Genomic DNA, 12,287 nt, shown 5'->3' with positions numbered 1-12,287 from the left:
GAGACATGTTTATAGGTGAATGGTTACCTAAAAGCATCTAAATTAGATGCTCAAGAATTGTTCTAGTCTTATTGAGATCAACACACAAGTGGGACAGGACCACTTGCTCTAAAAATGGCCTACATAACACGTAGAGGAGAAACAAACTAAAACTAGTAAGGTACATTGACAGGATTAGGTGATGGGGTTGAAGCTGGTCGTACCCATGTGCGTAGAGGGCAAAGTTTATATTCGAAACAAAGTAGTATGGATAGGGTACTTCAAAGTTTCTAGGACCTTTATGTTTATTGTTGTTTTATTTGGAACTTTAAAACTGTCCTTAATTCGAGAAGGTATCTCATGCGTCCATTGTATACAAGATTTTTGCCCATAACACCTCCTTTTGATATTTTTTGTTTTGGTAAGAGATAAGATTGTAAATTGTATCCTTAAAGTTTAGGATACATTAAATTTATCACTTAAAGTTTTAAAATTTGGATTAAAAACCCAATGTTATGTGGTGTTTGGAGGAGAAAAATAGAAGAAGCTTTTTTATCCATATCAAGTGCTAAGATAGTCGTTAAGTATCACCTCAGCTTAAATTAACGAATTTTCATATAATTTTGCTTGAGGCAAAATTTTGTTCTTCAAAATCTCCAATAAGATCATTTGATAGATTTTTAACATAATTCAAATACATCAATATTAATAATTTTTATTTGAGTTTTGTCTCACGAAATTAACCAACATCTAAAATCTAATAAAAACTTGTCCAATGAGGTCTTACATTTAGCTTCTCTTACCCAAGATTTATTTTTTGAGTGCCTCTTTCACAGTATTAAATTTCAGGTAAGTACATATAAGAAGAGTGGTGCATAGATTTCACTTTTCCAAGTGGCTTATCAATCATGTAAAATAAGAAATAAAAGAAATATTAAAAAAATTGTGTAAAAGAAAACGTATGCTCTTAAATATTATATTACTTACTTAAGTATCATATCTTCTTTATCCTAAAGAATATCTGAATAGTGTCCCACGTGGAGATGCCGGTGTAAGGATGAATCAAAGTAGTTTTTTCTCCTTGACTCACTTTTACTCGTAATTATATAAAATGTCAATGTTCATAATTATATTCATAGAATCATAGAATGGTGCCATGAAGATGCACTCAACAACATTGTTATAAGTCTCTTCCATGAAAGGAATTCGTGATCAAATGAATTCTATACCCAACTTAATTATTGTACGCGAAAATAGCGACACCAATAGGATTTTATTTTTATTTTTGCTTCTATTTTAGATAGTTAATCATAAGGTGAAGATTTATTTTTTATTTTTTATGCAAGATATAAATTTACTCTAATTTAATTTAAGTGTATATGTATATAAAGCTTGTCTGGAGAGTTAAACCTCAACCTCCATAATAACTTTATACTTGTGAAGTGACTATCATGTCATGATGTCAATGATATGTAAAGGTAATAAGGTAAAGATTTAAACCCAAGAGTTTCGTTGAAAATAGCCAATTAAAGCTTTTAATACTTTTACCCTACCAACAGAGCCTAATAAAAACCCAGATTTTGTTGAGCACAACTTCATTCTGGTCCATATCTGTCAAGAGAAAAAGTATGGGTTGCATGTGGCCATGGGCCCTTTGGACCATCAAAAGAGAAAAGACCCCACAATTTTTTATTTTCTTTTTCTCTGACTGGGATTGTCTACATAATGGCCATGGACAAACGTTGGTGCACATGCACCTCCATGACTTTAACATTATGAAAATTTTGATGCAAACACCCACATCCACATGTATGTAGATTGCATTTATTACGTTTATCTTGGTATCTAATCCTAGTTATAAAACATTGGACTTAGACATAGTCTTTGACTTATTGTTGCTTGTGGCTGAATGATGACCCAATAGCTTTTTTGGGTCTGGGTCTATATGTATAATACAGCACTGTCAAAGCCCGGACCTTATTTATTTATTTGAAATAGTTCTAATTTTATTTCTTTTTCTATCTATGCCAAAAGATTATTTTGGATGCAATCCTAATAGCATGTACTTCACAGATGATTACTTGAATCCTATATAGTTTGCAAGAAAGAAGCTTTGAAGTTAGAGCAGAATCTTATAAATTACATTCATGCTACATCCACCTTTTTGGGTTCTAAGGTTTTAAGTTTTTATGTGTTTCTCTCTTGATTTTTTCTTGAGTGTTAATTATTTGGTTTCTAGAGGATGACAATTTGATTCTTTTCAATGTTGTATGTGTCTTTGTTTTTTGGCTGTACCTCTTTTTTTTTTTTCTTTTTTTTTTTTAATTTCAGATAACTCAAGTTAGATCAAACTTGTTTCAACATAGACTTACTTGGAGAAGCCTTCTTTTTAGGGGCTACCTATGCCAATGTTACTTGGTTGGTTCTCTTCTTAGCCATGACATGGAATTTAAATGTGTGTGCAACTATGCATGGTGATGCAGATTGGTTGATCAAGGAGACGATATTTTAAAATAGTTTATGTAATTTTCAGAACTACTGCCAACCAATCGTCTATTTTATATGGCTCAAATTTATAGCTTTTTCTCCTTTATATAGTGCAAACTTTGAGGTACATAAATTGTGGTTCCTGACCAAATTGTGCATAAATTAATCTCCACCTTTTTCCAATCATGCATAACTCACAGCAACACTGAACATACTTAGAATTGAAAAATCTGACCAAAAAGGTGAGAAAAGAAACAAAATCAACCTCGCAGGTTCTTTGTGCCAATGAAATAACCAAAAAAAGAAGGGATAGTTCACTTTTCTGAATGACTAGTAGGAGAGAAATCAATAGAAAAGATCAGTTGATATAGCAGAAGTTTTAATGCTAATATGCTGTAAGTGTAGCCAATAATAGTGGGTTTATGCGAAATATAAATAGAAAAGAGAAGAAATAATAACATTATTACATGAAAGACAAAGATTTACGTGATTCAGCTTTAGGCCTACATCCACGGGCAACATCAAAAAAGTTTCACTAAGAAAATAAGAAGATTACAAATGTGGCACAAAGACACTCTCACTGGACCCAAACCCCAAATACACCCAAAGAACTCTCTCTCTCTCTCAAAATACGAAAGCCAAGGCTCAAGAGATTTCACAAAGAGCCCACATATACATTACCAAAGTAGAGGTGTCGCAAAAGAATGACTCAAATCCTAAACCATGTATAGTTTGTGGAACTTGATTAAAATACCATAGTCCTAACCAAAGTCGACAAAAAGAGTCCAAGCCAAATACAACTAAAATTTGACTTTCACACCTAACATATTCAAGCCACGCCAACAAGATTACTTTGTAATCTTTATCATTATGTGTCATTGGAGCTTGTAATCTCAGTCCTGGTGCTATATCTTCTCTCTGTTGTTATACTTATTTCTTGCACAGAAGGGAACTGCAAGATCATTGATAGATTATGATATTTCAGCAGGCCAGTAATGTATGAGTCCAGGGCACCTCTTCTTGTTGGTTGTTGGGTCTTCCACTACATGGAACAAACAAGAACGTCTTCAATTGCTTCACGCATCTGCCAGTTCTTCATTTTCTTCTTGGTTTAGCAGCCAAACAACTGGCTGCATCATCAACTTGATATCTGCTCCAACTTGATACCTAAACGTTTGTTGGATACAGAAGTGAGTCATAAGACGCAGTTATCTAAAAAGAAACAAAACAAAAACTGATAAAGTTATTTAATCATGACCACTTACCCTTATTTTCCACTCTATTGCACAAAAGCACAAGTCCCTCGAAGGTGGCGGAGTTCACAATGCTATGAGATGATATTAGTTGGTCTTGTCATATAATCTGCAAAAAAGAGTAACCTGGCATTAGTTAGGACAAAAAAATAATACGATCATCTATTATCAAATTACTGGATGAATGACAAATGAAATTGTTTAACTATGTTAACTCCAATTAACAGGTTGAAACACATTCAAATAAGGTCAGCTCACTGCACATGTGGTGAATTTTCAGTCTCATGGAAGTAGAAACAATTCAAACACATAAGCAATGCTAAAAAACAAAAGATGAAACTACACCTTAACTTTTTTATCATGATTATCTTAAGAAATCTTTCGAAAATCTTGTTGGCAGAGAAAACAAAAACACAAATGTTGTAATTGACTTATATATGAAGCGTTTGCTTCCTACAGTGAGTGCAGGTACGATTTTCATTTTAATTATTAAGCTGGAATAACTTCTTTATCACAAAATCTAGAAAGCATGACACATTTACCATCCAATCAAATATTTCTATGATAAACAATCCATTTTAGAAACTGATGTCTAAATGTGAGAGAATCCAACCAACAAGGAGGACCAATATGTATATAGCACAAAAAGACTGATACAACAAAGTCTCTGCTAGTCCCAAAAAAAGGGCAGCACGCAAGTTAAAAGATGTACAGACCCAGTAGAGCAGAAAAATTCTCACTAGATACAATCAACTACAATTTAGCACAATTGAGACCTGACCAGAATTAAAGCTACTTGTCATGACCCCACCTCCACTGTGTAGCGGGAGAAAACGCCTCTACACTTTAAAGGAAGATCACCCCTTATAACCACATCACCATGTGCTTCCTCATGCGATGTGAGACTCCAAGATTGCTTCACCCTTTGGTCCTTCACAATCCACCCCCTTACAGGCTACATCTTATTCAAACAATCCTTGTTCAAGGAACTCTTGAGCAGTCCAAGAATATTTCACCATGAAATTAAGCTATCCTTGAAATCAAGGAGTACTCTGAGTTCGAAGACCAAGTTATGGATTTTCATCCAAGACAGTAATACTTAGTTTACCATATTGCCCAAAAAAGAGAAAAAAATTGAAACCTAATCTACTTGTAAAGATTTAATTAGGTAAGGAACAAGATAGTTACCATAAATTTATTGCTAGTTTATCGTACTAGTTAGGTTTGAAGAAACATGTTCTCCTAGCAAAAGCAAAAATTAAACCATTACAATTTTAGAGATATAGGCTTGCCTCTCACAGAGTCATGAGGCTACTTGCATATTTTAACAAAACTGGAAGCATGAAAACGGTATTGGTAAGAGTACGACATGGCCACATGGTTTTGAAAAAATGGGACACGTCGGAACACGTCTATTAAATAATTACTAGTCGCAAACCCATGCTATACACAAGAACCTACCTATTTGTGAGGTAGACTAAAATAATTTTATAAAAAATTTAAAAAACTACACCATTGCATGATTTGCTCTTGTATGACTTCAATTTATGTTACAATTTGATGAAGAAGCTATTGCTTGAACGTGCAATGAATTATAAAAAATTTGTCAGACAATTTCAGATACTGCAAAAAATAACTCAAAAATCCAGCTTCTGAAAGACCAACAAATAATAAAGAATCAGATAATTTACTGCTTAGAAATTATTGAAACAAAATAAAATATATATGACTAAACAATAGAGAAATATAAGAAAAAGATGGATTACATTTGAAATAATAATTTCAATTATTGCAAGCTTTTTTTATCTTGTAAAAAACGCCTAAAGAGAGTTTGTGGTTCATATACGAAAATTACTTTTTTAAAAATATATAAAAAACCATAAAATAATTTATTTATTTTTTTAACAAAATAGAGGAGAAGAAAATAACATAAGAAGAGCTCAAACCTCTACTTGGCTTAAAAAAAAAAATATTGGGGTTTGTTTTGCTTTTATAGTGTTCATGATTAACCTCACAAATTTTGAGATAAATTTTCAATGTTTGAGTTTGAGTTTAAGTTCGACTTGTTAGAAAGATAGAATTTCACTCCTTCTTAAATTTGGATTGAGCAAAAATAATTTTGTTTTAAAAAAATGATAATGATGAGTTTGAGTTTGAGTTTAAGTTGGACTTGTTAAAGAGATAGAGTTTCACTCCTTATTAAGTTTGGATTAAACAAAAATAATTTTATTTAAATAAAATGATAATTTTATTTAAATATCGTGCTGACGTGGAAAATTGTGAGCGCCAGAGGGTTCAGTTTTATGTATATACTAGTCGCTATCCCGTGCGATGCATGGGATAGTTAAATAAAAGGACAATTAACCAACATCACGTTAAGGTAAAAGAATTAGTGAGAGACTGATTTGCCCACCAAGAATTTAAAAGAAAAAAATATTGATATAATAAAATCTAAGAAATTTAGAAATAGAAAATTGGGTTAATAATATGCATATTATAGACATTTTGCTAGTTAGTGTTTAAAAAAAAAAAAGATTTGTCATAATTAAATAAAATACAATGGGAATAAATATTTAACTTCTATGCTTTTCTATAGTTTAGAAGTGTTGTCTAATGTAGAATGTTATTGGGTTGAAAGAAAGATTTTTATAAAATGTTAATACCATATATATATGCTTATATTGTCAATATCTCACTGCACTGAAACCTACAAAGTAATTTACAATTCCTAAATTAATGAAGCAAAATTCCCAAAAGTTATATATACACACACACTCAAAACTGATATAAACTACAAAGATAAAAACAAATCTTATTTAGTCGTAGTAATAACAATATAAACAATTCAAAACATTGAACATTATCAAATTTATAACACATAATTCCATTATCTTTTATGTTGAATCCAAACAAATAATAAATTGAAATTAATCCAAACAAAAAATTAATCAACCAAAAATCAAAACTTTAATTAAGAAAACAAAAAATCACATGAACCCAAATAAAAATTCTCAATAAAGCAAAAACATATAAGATAAAGAATTAAGATCAACCTACTAAGACACAAATACCAAAAACCCCAAAACTTAAAGCTTCCAAATTTTATAGAATCCCCTAATTCTACTTCAAAACCAAACAAAACCCTTCAAATTCAAAAAATTCATATATAATATACCAAATAAAAATTTACCACACCTTAGGTTGGAAGACATGGGTTGCAGCTTTGATTTTTCTCCAAAAAATAGAGATGCTTCATCTGCCATATACAATATAAAATAATTATTAGAAATTTCAACCCAAAAACCAAACTCACAAAAACACTATCAAAATATAAAGATTAACCCAAATACTTAGAAGAAAATAAATTCTAAACATAACAAAACAATAAGATAGAATGAAAATTTCAGGCACATATGAAAGCAAATAAAAATGACAAAACCTACGTTTTTTTTTTTTTTTTTTTTTTTAAATTTTAAAGTGAAGTTAAGTTTAGGGTTTTGAGATGGTAATTGTTAGGGTTTTAAGGAGAGAAGAGAGAGTCCTACCAGGAGTCTTAACAATATAAACAATTCAAAACATGGAACATTATCAAATTTATAACACCTAATTCCATTATCTTTTATGTTGAATTCAAACAAATAATTAATTGAAATTAATCCAAACAAATAATTAATCAACCAAAAATCAAAGTTTTAATTAAAAAAAAAAAAAAATCACATGAACCCAAATAAAAATTCTCGATAAAGAAAGAACATATAAAAATTTACCACACCTTGGGCTGGAAGACATAGGTTGCAGCTTTAATTTTTCTCCAAAAAATAGAGATGTTTCATCTGCCATATACAATCTAAAATAATTATTAGAATTTCAACCCAAAAACCAAACCCATAAAAACACTATAAAAATATAGAGATTAATCCAAATACTTAGAAGAAAATCAATTCTAAACATAATAAAACAATAAGATAGAATGAATCTCTCTCCTTCTTATTTTTTTTAATCTTAAAGTGAAGTTGAGTTTAGGGTTTTGAGATGGTAATTGCTAGGGTTTTAAGGAGAAAAGAGAGAGTCCTACCAGGAGTCTCTCTCTTTTTTTATTAATCCTAAAGTTTTTTTTTTTTTTTAAATTCTAACGTGTTATGTGAGTTTTTTTTTTGAAACCTAAAGTGAGTCATTTTTTTTTTTAAAATTCTAACGTGGGGTATCATAAAAAATTGAAAATTTTTTTGTAATTATTTAATTTTGGTATTTTTATGCAAAAAACGTTATTTTAGGTCTAGGTGATTTATTTCATTGTTTTTAGGTTCTTTTAATGTTTTTTAGGTCAAATTTGGTTCCTATTATGGTTAGGTATTAATTAGGGCTTATTTTAGAATATATTTTCTTGTCCATCAAGTTTTTTGGAGCCCTTAAATAGGCTTCCAAGTTTGTATACGTTTTTCAATATTATTGATATTAATAAAAATTCAAAATAAAAAGAAAAAGAAAATAGTGATGATGTGGAAAATTGTGAGAGTTTCAGATGTTTCGGTTTTATATATATATATATATATAGACTAGTATTGTGCCCATGCGATGCACGGTTTAATCAAAATTCATATGTAAACTATAAAATAGATAATAAAAATAAATGAATATTTTACTTTTAAGTTATATAATGAATGCATATTGTGTAAGACTAATGTATTATAAAAGGCATATATATATATAAAATAATTGAATAGAAGATGGTAGATAGCTATGTAACTAATATGAAAGGAGATACCTAAAATTTAAGGCTCAAGTAATATTTAAATGGAAAAACCTTAAATTTAGTAATTAAAAACTATCCAAAAAATGATTGAAAGCATATTTAAGTGGAAACATTAATTCAATAATTAAGAACAATTTAAATTAATAAACATTTAAGAATTTGAAGTAGAGAGACTTACATGAAAATTTAATTTTTGTCCTTGAAAGCATAGGAGAAAACACCAAAACTTGAGTGATTTTCACCCTACCAAAAAATTATAATAAACAAAGAGGATGTGTGTGTGTATATATATATATATAAACTTCAAGTTTTTTTTTTTTGGTTGAGAAAAACTAAGAGTTAAGACATTGGTAGTAAGTTTTCATCCATAATTGAAAATATAGCATTGAGATATGATGAGAATTGAGAAGTTATACCTTTCAATAGTAGGTCATTTTTGGCCTGTGAACAATAATCTCTATTATTTGATCTCAGCCTCTCTCTGTAATTATTAACAAAACAAAATAAGTGGCACAAAAAACAAAAAAAAAACCTGCTTAGTATGATATTTGCTATCTAGTTCACCTAAATAAGTTTTTTCAAAGTGATGATAAAGCTTTAACTACGAAGGGATACAATATGCTAAGCAATAGAGAACAAAACTTAAACTACAAAGAGAATAGTAGACGACCGTTAAAACAAATGCAGTAGCTTCCCAGTTAACAATATGGGCAATACAATCTATTATATCTTTTAATTAAGCTCTAAAACAATCCAAGTGTTGTGAATATTGTGCAAGAACAGTAGCTTCCCAGTTAACAATATGGGCAATACAATCTATTATATCTTTTAATTAAGCTCTAAAACAATCCAAGTGTTTGTGAATACTGTGCAAGAATGTGTGCTGAACTCCAATCCATCAAACTTGTTACAACCAGCTTTGCATCTTCACTGATGTGCCCCATCTGTGATATGTTTTCTAGGACCTCACAGTGCATGTATAAAAAAGTTGATAATTACATTTAAAATTTGTGTCTATCTAAAACATTGTCAAAGCATTAGGGTAAACTTTTAGAATTGATTTAATAGCTGGAATTAAAAATTTTTTTCCTTGTAATGAGCACCACATAAAGAAAATAAATCTAAAGCTTCTAGCCACAAAATTAAACTTTAATTTTATGCATGCTTGCATGGGATCCATAAAAAGAGTATAAAAGAAGTGACCAAGGGAAAAAAATCAACAATATATGCACAAACTTCAAAAGATTAGGCAGAGTACAAAAGGCTATGAAAAATCTGCAACAAAATACATATAATAGATGACTGAAGCTAAGCAAGTTCATGTGCCACCTGATTGTTTTCTAAGATTGAAACCATGGCAAGCCATGAAAGATGTTCTGTATCATGTGTCCAAGAGGCCCAATTGATTCGTTGGTTTGACCACTTGAAAAGCAATGTGCTCCTTGCTCTTGGGCGAAATAGATTTCTACTTCTAGTGCAAAAGCCTCCGTTCGTTTTCTAAATAGAAATAGATAACTTGATAAGCCTCCATCAAATAATTCTTTATGATCTAATCTAAAGTTGTTGATAAACTTGGAGATGGAAAGGAGAGTAAAAATTATTGATAATTCATAAACTCGAAAAAAAAAAGGCTGAACAATACAGAGATAAAATTGTAGTTTATGTAAGAATCAAATACATCCAATGAAAAAAAAAAATGATAAGAATAATTAGGTTGTGTTGTTTCTATCTAAAAAGGGTACTGCAATTTTTAAGTTGATAGAATTTAACTTAAACTCAAACTTATACCTTCCCTCTCATATTGTACGTTTAATTTTTTTCTAAATTTTTATGTAGTTTTTTTTAGGGGTTTCTTTTAATGTAGTTTAGGTCTTTTAGGATAGTTACAAAGCTATCCCATAAAAAATGAACTATATATATACATGTGAAAAGAGGGCAAAAAATTTGATATCTAGAATTTGGATTGTAATCAAATTAAGATTTTTATCAACTTAGAAATTATAGGAGAGGAAAAATTATATATATTTTTTAAATCACAAAATCTAAAATTTTTTTGCAATTTGATAAAGCCACTTGGCGCAACTACAGCGTCTAAGCCTAACTTTTATTATATAGTATATGATTAGGAAAAAGATGACATAAGATGCAAATTTATCTACCAAAAAAAAAAAAAACGTAGGGAAAAAAAAAATGCAAGTTCTATCTTTTTTTTCTTTTATGTTTTTTTATCTCTCTTTTTTATTTAAATTTTATCCTAAGGTAATTCAATTCTATTGATTTTAGGCTTTGTTGATAACATTTTAGATAGACACAACTATCATAGTTGTAAATGAAATACTACTTTCTTTCATTACTTGATTTGTCATATTTATTCAAAAAAAATATGTATATATCTATTCTTAAAATCTAAAAATTTATTAAAATTTCTACAATTTGATGAAGCCACATGGCGTAACCACGGCATCTAAACTCAACTTTTATTATATATAATAATATGATATATATATATATATATAGATTACATGCAATGCTCAAAATTTTCCATTTCCACCAAGTTCATAGATGCTATCCTTATCTGTATTAGTGTGTACACTGACAACCAGCTAATATACAATGCCCCAACAGTTCAGAAGAAAATACTTAAACTTTTCCATTTTCTATCCTTTTCCTGCAATTTCTTATCTACCAAACAAAAATTAAAACAGAAGGGTCTCAAAGTGCAGAATTACCTTCCAACGCTCCCACCGATTCCAACTCACAAATTTAGGCACTAACCTAGTCCTAAACCGTTCCAACTCACCTCGACCTTTGCTGACCCCTTCCTTAGCTCCAGGGATGGAGCTAGGGTTCCAATTGAGGGGGGTTGAACTATAAAAAAAAAAAAAAAAAGGGTAAATCCCAATTAGCATTCATTTAGTATTAACAAAATAATTGTTTCTTATTATGTTGCAATACAATAATCTATGTTTATTATCTCATTATATGTCGTGTAGTCTTCTAACAAAAAGACTAATTAATTTTTCTAAATACATAAGAAGATAAGAAAAAAAAAATCCAAAGATTTAAAAAAAAAAAAAAAAAAACATATGAAGAAGGCTATTTAGTAAGCCTATGAATGCCATAATATTTAATGCATATGAACACATATTACAAACTTGGTAAAATATTATAACAATCTTTATTTTAGGAACTAAGTTAGATTAAGATTAAATTTGTCAGTTTTGAACAATTTAAATCTAGTTAGCATTACCCCCAAAAACTATCAATTGTTATAAATTGTAAGGTGACTCCACTACGTTCTCCAAAATAAATAAAAATAAAAGCAAGCAAGGCAACCCACAGCCAGTGACCCACTATGCCTTAACTCAGTAAACCAACAACAATAAAAGACAAAACATTGACTTTACTAAAAAGTCTAAAACTATTGAAGCCTATCATTACAATAAAGTGAGAGAGTGATCAAAGAAAGTTAATTGAGTGAAAAAAGAGAGAGGAAAGAAAGAGAGACAGGACTTTGAGAGAAATTACCAATGAGCAGCAGATTGGGCCTCTGCCAGTGTGATTCAAATTGCAAAATTGAAGGTGAGTCTCACTTACATGAATGGATGTGTGGCAGTGTGGGTGGGCTTGTACTGCTATGCAGTGGAAGTGAAGGAGACAAGAGTCTTATGAATTTAGGAAATTTTTTTTTAATAAAAAAAATTAATAGAAATAGGATCTGTCCATGTGATTTTTTTTCTTGTTTTTGAAGCACTAAAAATGGCTAGAGATCTATATTTTTGTTATGTTGGGTTAATTTCGTTGTTGGTTGGAAT

General features: G+C 30.0%; 1 non-coding gene across 6 annotated transcripts; it reads right to left on the bottom strand.

The window, feature by feature from the left end:
• Positions 1-2,983: 2,983 nt before the first annotated feature.
• Positions 2,984-11,474, bottom strand: LOC112021697 (uncharacterized). 6 transcript variants are annotated; one of them, XR_010626810.1, is made up of 8 exons: positions 11,202-11,468; positions 9,802-9,969; positions 8,889-8,953; positions 8,651-8,715; positions 7,492-7,566; positions 6,915-6,975; positions 3,732-3,828; positions 2,984-3,633 (listed from the first exon to the last, which is right to left on the bottom strand). It is a non-coding gene; the product is annotated as an uncharacterized LOC112021697 (transcript). The 6 variants fall into 6 exon arrangements; XR_010626813.1 differs by having other exon boundaries at positions 7,492-7,552; XR_010626812.1 differs by having other exon boundaries at positions 7,492-7,552; positions 8,651-8,953; positions 11,202-11,474.
• Positions 11,475-12,287: the final 813 nt, after the last annotated feature.

Source organism: Quercus suber, unplaced genomic scaffold, assembly GCF_002906115.3.
Source record: "Quercus suber isolate HL8 unplaced genomic scaffold, Cork oak 2.0 scaffold_871, whole genome shotgun sequence".
Classification (NCBI taxonomy): Eukaryota; Viridiplantae; Streptophyta; class Magnoliopsida; order Fagales; family Fagaceae; genus Quercus; species Quercus suber.
Note: the sequence above shows the minus strand (reverse complement) of the source record. Positions and strands in the feature narration are given on the sequence as shown.